We start from the raw sequence: 10,215 nt of genomic DNA, 5'->3' as shown, positions 1-10,215 counted from the left end.
GATCAGTGATTCTCTCTCACCATTGATGTTTCTATCTCTCTCTCCTTCTCCCTTCCTCTCTGAAATCAATAAAGAAATATATTTTTTAAAAAAAGGTAAAAACGTAAAAAGGGCAGGTGGACATAAGGGAAGATTAGTTCTTGTCCAGTAGAGATGAGAGTTTGAAATTAGAGCTCAAAGTGACAGGAAATGCACAATGATGATGAAGATTGGAACCAGAAGTCAGGATTCTATGTTGTTCAAAAAGTTAGGGTCAGGATATTCTTCTGGATCCAAACCAGACATAAAAGCTTAGGAAGTCAGACAGAAATAGCGGACGTAGACCAGGAATTCAGGAAATCAAGAGTCAGAATACAGACTGTATGTTTAGGCAAATACTCACAGGTTCCACAGACAGGAGAGAAATTTGATAGCTTGCAAAGTTAAGGTCAAAGTCACTAAACCTTATTTCAGCCAAAAGAGGAAATTTGGCTCAGTATATGGGCAAATCTTGACCCACGAGTAGAAAAAGACATCTGGTTAGAATAGGGATGGGACAGATAGTTGGAGTTCTTTTAAGTTTTTATAAAATTCTAGTTGTCCTTTCAGTTATTTCAATTATCTAGTCTCATTCTGTTTGGGAATATACTGCTTCCCTGAGGAGAGGCCTCCCACGCAGACACTATCAGACTATAAAGCTGTCTAAGGCATCTGTAATATCCAAATGGCTCAAAAAAGTAATGCTGTTTCTCCATTTTTGTTTCAACTGCAGAATAGTCCATTCTTTGGTGATAGCAATTTTCTTCTTTAAATGTGTTGTCATCCAGAGGAAAATTGAAATTACCAATGCTCATCTCTGAGGCTCAGTTACAGAAGTCAAGAGTTTTCTGAATCCTTCTGAACATCTTATCTTTCTTCATGCTGATTAATAGATCAGTTTGAAAGCTTATGCTACCTTACAAAGTCACTTAGTACTTTCATTTTTCATTGAAATATTCTGAATAGAATAAAACAAAATCATTTAAAGTCATGTTTAGGCAAAATAGGGGTTCTTCATTAAAAAAGAGAAATTTAGAGTGACATTCTAAAGAAATACATTTCTGTAAAAAAGATGCTCACCGATGAACAAAAACAAAAACAGATGTAAAGACAGAGATGCATTGATCAGATGCTCAAAACTCAGAGGGAAGGTAGGGGAGGGTGGGGGTGAGGGGGAGAGATCAAGCAAAGGACTTGTATGCATGCATATAAGCATAAGCGATGGATGTGGACAACAGGGGGTGAGGTGAGGGCAGGATTTGGGGGATGAGAGGACATTTGGGGGATAAGGACACATTTGTAATACCTTAGTCAATAAAGGGAAAAAAGCTAAAAAAAAAAGAAAAGAAAAATAAGCTGACAGACAGAAATATCAATAAAATGGAATTCATTATAAAAAAAAAAAAGATGCTCACATTCATGCAATTCCTGGTGGGAGGGTGGTTTCTTTCTTACCATTAGACCCCTTACAAAAAGTCATTGCTTCCTTTAAAGATTTTGATTATTAATACATCTTAGGCATTGGAAAGGGATATTTTTAAGTGTTAATATAATATATATTTTAGACTCTTAGATGGAAACCAACCATGGAGAAGCAGTGATCCTGTCTTTGTACTCCTCTCAGCTCACTTCACTCATTGGCTTTATTTATTTTTAACTATAATTTTATTGATTTCAGAGATGAAGGGAGAGAGATAGAAACATCAATGATGAGAGAGAATCACTGATTGGCTGCCTCCTGCATGCCCCACACTGGGGATTGAGCCCACAACCTGGGCATGTGCCCTGACCCAGAATTGAACCCTGGTTCATAGGCTGAAGCTCAACAACTGAGCCATGCCAGCCAGGCCACTCATTGTCTTTAAATTCGTGGTCCACATAGAGTGCTTAGCACCTAAAGGAAAAGGCCTTGGGGAATGGCCTCTAAAACAAGGTGGGAGGTGCTAGAGAGGCAACTATATCTGGAGGGCTTTCCTGGGGCAGAGCAATTAGACCCAATCTGTGTGACCTAGAGAGAGGTAAACACAGGGAGATAATTATAGAGAAGAAAATTTCCATTAAATATATAGAATAACTTTCTCATAGTGATCTAAGACTTGCTGTATTTTATTCATTTTTGGTTCATCAGTACAGAGAAGCGTTTCTGACACATATTAGCACTCAGTGATTACTTATTGAATAAATGAAGGAAAGTAGGTGTAAGTGGCGAATTCCATTCCAGGAGCTATTAGCACAGGGGTCCTCAAACTTTTTAAACAGGGGGCCAGTTCACTGTCCCTCAGACCGTTGGAGGGCCGGACTATAGTTTAAAAAAAAACTATGAACAAATTCCTATGCACACTGCACATATCTTATTTTGAAGTAAAAAAACAAAACAGGAACAAATACAATATTTGTATTTGCATGTGGCCCACAGGCCGTAGTTTGAGGACCCCTGTGTTAGAATGTAAGCTCTTTTTGTTTTCTTTATTGATTAAGGTATTATATATGTGTCCTTATCCCCACATTGACCCCCACCCCCACCCATGCCCTCACCCCCCTGGTGTCTGTGTCCATTGGTTGCTTATATGCATGCATACCAGTCCTTCGGTTGATCTCTCCCCCTTACCCCCACCCTCCCCAAAGATCTTTGATCATTTAGTTTACATGTGAATCCAAGTACCTACATCTGTTCAGCCACATGGTTGATGCTCATGAAATATTTGCAGCTTCCACAATTGGAGGTGTATTCAAGGGTAGAATCATGGTCTATTTGTCAGTGCTATAAGAAAAATCAATTAGCTATACACATGGAGTGTCATGAAATAAGGGGAATATTGAACTCGATGGCCTTTAAAGTCACTTCCAATCCTGAGAGTCTATCAGGAAAGTGACATGGAATGAGATTATCTATTTTATATAAAATATTAAAGTTAATAAAAGTAAAATGTGTATGTGTAGTAATGAAACCAAAATGTGGATGTTTAAGTCTGAGTTCATTGTCTCTCAAAATTGAAGAACGAAGTGGCAGACAAAATAGGTTAGTGCAGTGGTCGACAAACTCATTAGTCAACAGAGCCAAATATCAACAGTACTTCTTCAAAACAGACTCACCCAGGCCGAAAACCCACTTCTGCGCATGGGCCACGAAGTTTCAATTGCACTGTACGTGCATGCGCACGTGGTATTCTGTGGAAGAGCCACACTCAGGGGCCGAAGAGCCGCATGTGGCTCGCGAGCCGCGGTTTGCCGACCATGGGGTTAGTGGAACCAGAGTTTATTGTGAGAAGCTAGTCCTGGAAAAGGTGCAGCTGGGGGTCCAGGAGCAGGCCAGGGTCCAGAGCTTCCTTTCCCTGTTACAGTCGGGAGCAGTTCAGCATCCAAGCCAATTAAAGTCTATTAGTCCATGTGTGGAGGCCCCCATGGCCATAAGCCATGTGGATGCAGTGGAACCCGTCGCCTGCCATAGGAGCGTCCAGTGCACTGGGGAGAGAGCAGAGGAAACGTGTGCTTTTTTTGTGTATATGCTTGTTAGTTCCTCATTGATCCTTGCAAATAATTTTGCCTTAGGAACATCCCTGGGATTGGTTTCCATGCCTCATTGTCTTGTGATTGTGACCCGCAAGATGCCTGTCTTAGCAATTTTAAAGTTCATACCTCTGGAGCATGCCCTTCCTTCCCCACCCAGTTGGGGGTGCCTGAGTAACTCCACCTCGTTGGGTTCCCACTTCTATTTCCCTGTCCAAATGGTCCTGATTCCTGACCACCTAACTCCCTTTGATCTCCTCAGTAACAAACCTGAGAGGTGAAGCGTTCGGACAATTATGTATTTCTGATATGGACAGGAAATTATTTTTTTAATTAAAATAACCATTTGCTTAAGATTTTTCTGATCTTTGGCTATATGTTATATTCAGATTGATGTCTGTGTTTATTGTGCTTTTCAGCTGTTTTGTGCCAGCTTAGAAATGCTTAATCATCCTTATAGGATAAAAATTCATTTTTATCCTCTGATATTTTTAATCTATCTTATCCATATTATCTTGAGGTTTGGAGTGATTTGTTATTCTATCCTTCAAGAAAACCAATGATAACAAATCAAACCACTGGGAACTTATTTCAATTTTCATTGTTTAGGGTGGTTAATGAAGGTGATAATGCTGAAAAAGAATTGTGTAACTAACCTAGAAAATAATATTTAGAGGCCAAAATGTGGCAAAGGAACACAATTAAATATCTAGTTTTTAAATTATTGTTGTAAAAATTCAATGCACCTTTTGTTGTGAAGTGCTAGCAATTTTAGTATTCTCAAAACAAGAAAAAGGATAAATTACTTTATAACCTTGAAGAAGAGTTTAAAGCTCTGATTTTTGAATGCCTGGGATGAATGTATTTAGAATGTCTTGAGGGGGTGTATGCTAACTATGAAAAACAATAGCTTATTAAATTTCAGGAAACTTTCAGTTTATTTGAGGGGGATATGGTAAATTGATTTTGCTAAATGTTATTTATAAGTGATAACATTTTCTTCTGAGTTTTTAGCTTCAGGACAAAGAAAGAAAAGCAGCACCTAATTGTTTAAAGGTTAGTGTATACTTAGTAGTGGGATTATATCTATAAATCATTGTTTTTACAGCATACTAGTAGATAATGAACAACAGAAAATTTTCTGTCAAAGGGTGGCACCACATAACCTTAGAATCCTTCATCATCACCATCATCATCATCATCATCATCATCATCATCATCATGTGTTAAATATACACAGCTATTATCGCTGAGGAATACTTAGTAATTTATGAATTTGGGTTTTTTTGTTTGTTTGTTTTGTTTTACTTTTGACAGTTTGAGTACAGCCCGTCTCAGTGTAAGCTTCTTTGAGTTTAAGTTACCTGGGGGCACTTTTTGTTCTTGGATTTGAATGTTCCTTTCCTTCCTCAGAATTGGGAAGATTTTAGCAATTATTTCTTCAGATATGTTCTCTGTTCCTTTTTTCTCTTGCTTCTCTTTCTGGGACTCCCCTAATGCATAACCTAGTCTATTTTGTGATATTCCATAAGTTTTTTTGCGATTTCTTCACTTGTTTTTATATTCTTTTTCTCTTTGTTTCTCTGATTGTAGTGATTTCAAATGATCTGTCTTTGAGTTAGCAGATTCTTCTGTTTAATTATGTCCATTATTAAATCCCTCTAGTAAATATTTCAATTCAGTTCTTCAGTTCCCAGAATTTGTTTTAATCTTTTTTATAGTAATGTATTTATTTCTTTATTGATACTCTTATTTTGTTTACATATCATTTTTCTGATTTTATTTATTTGTCTATCTGTGTTCTCTTGTAGCACATTGAGCTTCTTTAAGACAACTATTTTTATTATTATTTTTTGGCCAGGTCATTCAAAGACCTTCCTTCCTTCCTTCCTTCCTTCCTTCCTTCCTTCCTTCCTTCCTTCCTTCCGTTTCTTAAATCCTCACTGGAATATATGTTTATTGATTTTAGAGAGAGGAAGGGAGAGAGAAAGAGACAGGGGGAGGGGGGGAAACATCCATCAATTGCCTCCCGTATGTGTATCCTGACCAGGGATTGAACCTGCAACCTAGGTATGTACTCTGACCAGGAATTGAAATTGCAACCACTTGGCGAATGGGATGATGCTCCAACCAACTGAGCCACCTTGACAGGGCCGGAGATCTTCATTTCTTTAATGTCAATTGCTGGAAATCTATTTTGTTCTTTTGAATGGGTCTTTTACCTTGTTTCTTCATGTGCCTTATTTTTTTTCTTCTGGGATTTGTACATTTGAAAACAACTATTTCTGCTAGTCGTCATAGGCAGGCTTTGTAAAGGTAAGAACCTTCATCAGCCAGCATAGCTAGAAATTCTGGGGGACTTCTCAATCCTTTTCTGGGGATGCATCTTCTCTGGACTTGTGCTTATAATTTCTCAATTAGTGGGGTTCTCGGATTTCTTTTTCAGGAGTTTATAATCTCTTGCCTTTTCTGGTGTCTGTCTACAGTACTGCAGGTTCTCTAGCACTCTGAGCTCCCTTTTGTTCTCAGAGGCCCCTGTGCATCCAAAACAGTCTGGTTTCCCACCAGTGCTGGAGTCAGGTGAGACAGAAACCAGTCTCTTGGGATACCCTGAGACTATGAGATATTGGATATACATTCCACTTTTTTCTTTCCCTCCCCAAAGAAAACCCATGAATTGGACTTTTAATCCCATTTTCGTCAAGCTGTGCTCTCTTGGGAAAACGACTATCATGGTTGAGATGAATGGCTTTTCTTATTCATTTCAATGTGGCTCTTCCTGACTTGGAGCTTGCTTGGAATACTGCACTTAACTGATTTTTGGAGTTCTCATACAGCCGTTTGGGACTGTTTATTTCTGTTAAGTTTGTGGCTCTGTGGGGTTATGCAGTCTGGAACTTCTATTTCACCATCTTGCTGACATCACTCTATGGTTTACTTTTTAAATTTATTATTTTGTGGTATTTAATATTTTAATTCCATCTCACATGGTCTACTTTCATCAACACTTATGTAATTTTCCTTTCCTATTAGTTGATAGTATTTCCTTTAATACATATTAGATTCTTATACAAGAAATATTTAACTCAGCTGGTGTTTCGCAGTGGTTGAACATTGACATATGAACCAAGAGGTTTGATTCTCAGGGCTCATGCCCGGGTTGCTGGCTCAGTCTTTGGTAGGGGCATGCAGGAGGCAGCCAATTGATGTGTCTCTATCATTGATGTTTCTATCACTCTCCCTCTCCCTTCCTCTCTTTCTAAAATATCAATAAAAACATATTTTTTAAAAAAGAAATATTTAAAGGACACTTTATTGTTCCACTGATCTCTCTGTTGATTATTTTCAAGTACCATACTGTTTTGTTATTGTAGTTTTACAGTACAATTTTATATGAATACTAGAGGTCCAGTGCATAAATTCATGCACGGGTGAGGTCCTTCAGCCTGGCTGGCGATCGGGGCAGTCTCGTCCAGTCCTGATAGGGGCCAATCGGGGCCAGCGCGGGGAGAAACCAGAGGTTGGCTGGCTGCGGAAAGTTGGCTGTGGGAGCGCACTGACCACCAAAGGGCAGCTCCTGCATTGAGCGTCTGCCCCCTTGTGGTCAATGCATGTCATAGAGACCAGTCAACCGGTCATTCGGTTAACGGGTTGTAATGGTCGCTTAGGCTTTTATATATATAGATGGCACAACCACCCTCATCTTATTTATTTTAAAAAAGTTTTATTCTCATCTATTTTTTTCCTTGTAGTTGAAGGCCTTTCTGTTACCCTCAAAAAGGGAAAAAAATGAAGGTTTTTGTTTTTGTAATAACATTAAAGATAAAAAATAATTGCAATATCAGGCTTGCTTATGTGAATTTTGTGAAATTCATGTAATTCTCCTAATACAGATTCCATCCATGTCTTTTTAAGCTTACTCATAAATGTATTTTTTTAATAAATTAGACATTTTCCTTGTAGTTTTAACGAGCAGTGTTTTCATTTTATAAAGGAAAATCTTTTGCATATTTTAACTTATAACTGGACAAACCCAATTATTCTTTCTTCAAGTATTTTCCAGTTGATTTTTTTTGTTTCTTACATTAAACAAGGTTTCAATCAAATAACAATTTCTTTATTTTCTTCATAATTTTGTGCCTCTTATTTCTATCTCCCACATTACTAAATTGGCCAGTAGTTCTTGAAAAGTAGGGGCAATGCTGCATTTGGGTTCAAATTATGATCTTTGGTGTCAGGTAAACCTAGTCTATAAACCTTGCTTTACCACTTACTAAGTGTCATTGTAATCTCCTGATAGTGGGAGTTAAGTTGCAAACTGACCTCCCTAAGCCTCATTTCCAAATCCGTAAAATGAGGATAACAACAGTTCTTCATGCAGTTTTTCATGAGGAATAAGTAGCTACTTATACAGCACATGTAATACAACAAATATTATTGATGATGCTGAATAAAGGAGTAATGAGGAGCATTCTTGTATTATTACTTATGTTAATAAGAATAAACATTATGTTTCACTATCAACTATAACACTGAATTTAGACTTAATAATAATATTCTTTGATCCATAGTTTGTTTACCAATTAAGTACTGTACGGTTATCTGAACATCAAAGCCAAGAGCAAAGTCATAATTCCTAGCTCCCTCTATGGAAAAAGGGAATTTATCATTACTTTGTCTCCTCTTTTCTCCAGTTAGTTTGTTCCAGAATTACAGACCTAGTTTATTATTATAAATATACATTCTCTTAAATTATGGTTTTAGCTTTTGCTTTTATGTTTATAAATATATTTTGATTGATGCTGGTATTTAAATAAAACTTGAAAATGAAGATCATAGATCTTTGTATTTCCCCTAATGGTGTGGTTTGGCACCTAATTAGTCAAGTGAGAGATTTTTCAAAGCACAGAGAATAAGCCAGCTGTTTCTTTTTTTTTTATTATTGCTTAAAGTATTACAAAGAGTATTACATATGTCTCCTTTTTTTTTTCTCCCCTTGACCTTCCCCTGGCCTCCCCTCCCCTCCAGTGTCTTGTGTCCATTGGTTATGCTTATATGCATGCATACAAGTCCTTCGGTTGATCTCTTACCCCACACCCCGCCAACCCTCCCCGGACTTCCCGCTGTAGTTTAAGCCAGCTGTTTCAATCCACTCTTCTAGAAAAACATGATTTTTAGGGGTCAAGCAAACAATGGAAGCTCCTATTTTTTTTTCAGCAGTTGTGATTCTGTTACTATATATCATTGTGAAAGAAATAATTGATAGAAGTCATGTTTTTCCTTAAATCATCTTTCCTTCCTTTGCTAATAAAATAGAATCTACTTCATTTTTCATGGTCACACAGGAAAGCAACAGCGATATTTATAGAAAATTAATTGAATCCTACAGTTTCAAACAAACCTTCTTGATGAGAATGTATAGTAGAATATTACTAAATGAGAACTTTTTCTATTTCCTTTATAAACTTTTTAGAAGTTTTGATGAGTAAATTATAGGAAATGGCTTTAGAGAAAGAAACTTCAGTGATTTCTGTCTCTTCTATCAGTTTGAAATCAGAGCCTATATTGGGATTAAGTTCTGTGGATATTTGAGAGCTATCTGCTATCTTTGCTATCTTTTTGTTAACCTGGAGTGGAAATTTTCATTTGGAATTCATTTTTGCAAGAGTGCATTTTCTATATCATATACAGGCAGTCCTCGGGTTACATCGGACTCACGTACTTCGTTTCGTGGTTAAGGTGCCATCTCCCATTTATTTATATATTAAAAAAGTTCTGTCATTTCGATGTATGTACATATGTGCTTTATGTTTTTTATTACTGATTTACCACAAATAAAGGTCAGCAATTGTTATTTTTCTTTTAAATTTTTTTTTTTTACTGTTTCACTTCATTACTGCTGTGTATGTGCTCCATGTGAGTGATGTAGGTGCTTATGCAGGTGGGTTCCGACTTACACCAACAATCGTGTTACATCGTGCCATTGGAATAGATCTCCTATGTAACCCAAGGACCTACTGTACAAATATCAATTCGAAAATGGATTGTGTTAATTCAGTACAATGTCCTTTTAAATATAAAAAGAATTCAGGTATTTATTTTTATTGCCTTGACTAGTGAGTTTCCTCAGATTATTTAGGCAACCTTAGCATTGGATTTTAATACAAAACACATATAATGAGTAATGAGATATGGGAAAAATCATTTGGCATAAGGTTTAGAAAATCTTAAGGCAGATTTTTAATTACTGCTTTAGTGTATTGTGAACAATTTCACAGAAACATAAAATAATAATACAGAGACAATGTCTACTGTTGGAATATAGTACTTTTGGATTGTATTGTTTCAATTCTTTGCAATAGCAATCTATTAAATTATATGCTATACATTAAAGAGTTAGTTCAGTTATCAGAAATTGTCTTCTTTATACTATCTATGTCTTCTTTTTCCTATATACAGAAAGGAAAAAATTACTTTTTCAGAGGATAATTTTACAGAAAACTAATTACACAGGAAAAAGGAATGCAACATTGGAAGTGATAAAAACCTATCCTCAGCTCAATCTGTCCTCTTTTTGAAATTTTGAAAACTTATGCAACTACTTAACATGCTAACTTCTACAGTGTTCTGCATAGCATATGTACTCTGAAAGCATTGAGTGCTTAAAGTAATTTATTTTTATTAAGAAAA

At 36.7% G+C, this 10,215-nt stretch overlaps 1 protein-coding gene across 1 annotated transcript in view; it reads left to right on the top strand.

The window, feature by feature from the left end:
- The window catches only part of PDE4D (phosphodiesterase 4D, cAMP-specific), a 1,047,082-nt gene that overhangs the window by 124,859 nt on the left and 912,008 nt on the right, over positions 1-10,215 (top strand). The window lies entirely within an intron of this gene.

This window comes from Myotis brandtii, unplaced genomic scaffold, assembly GCF_000412655.1.
Source record: "Myotis brandtii unplaced genomic scaffold, ASM41265v1 scaffold115, whole genome shotgun sequence".
NCBI classification, from domain to species: domain Eukaryota; kingdom Metazoa; phylum Chordata; class Mammalia; order Chiroptera; family Vespertilionidae; genus Myotis; species Myotis brandtii.
The sequence above is the reverse complement of the archived record's forward strand: the minus strand, read 5'-3'. Positions and strand labels throughout refer to the sequence as shown.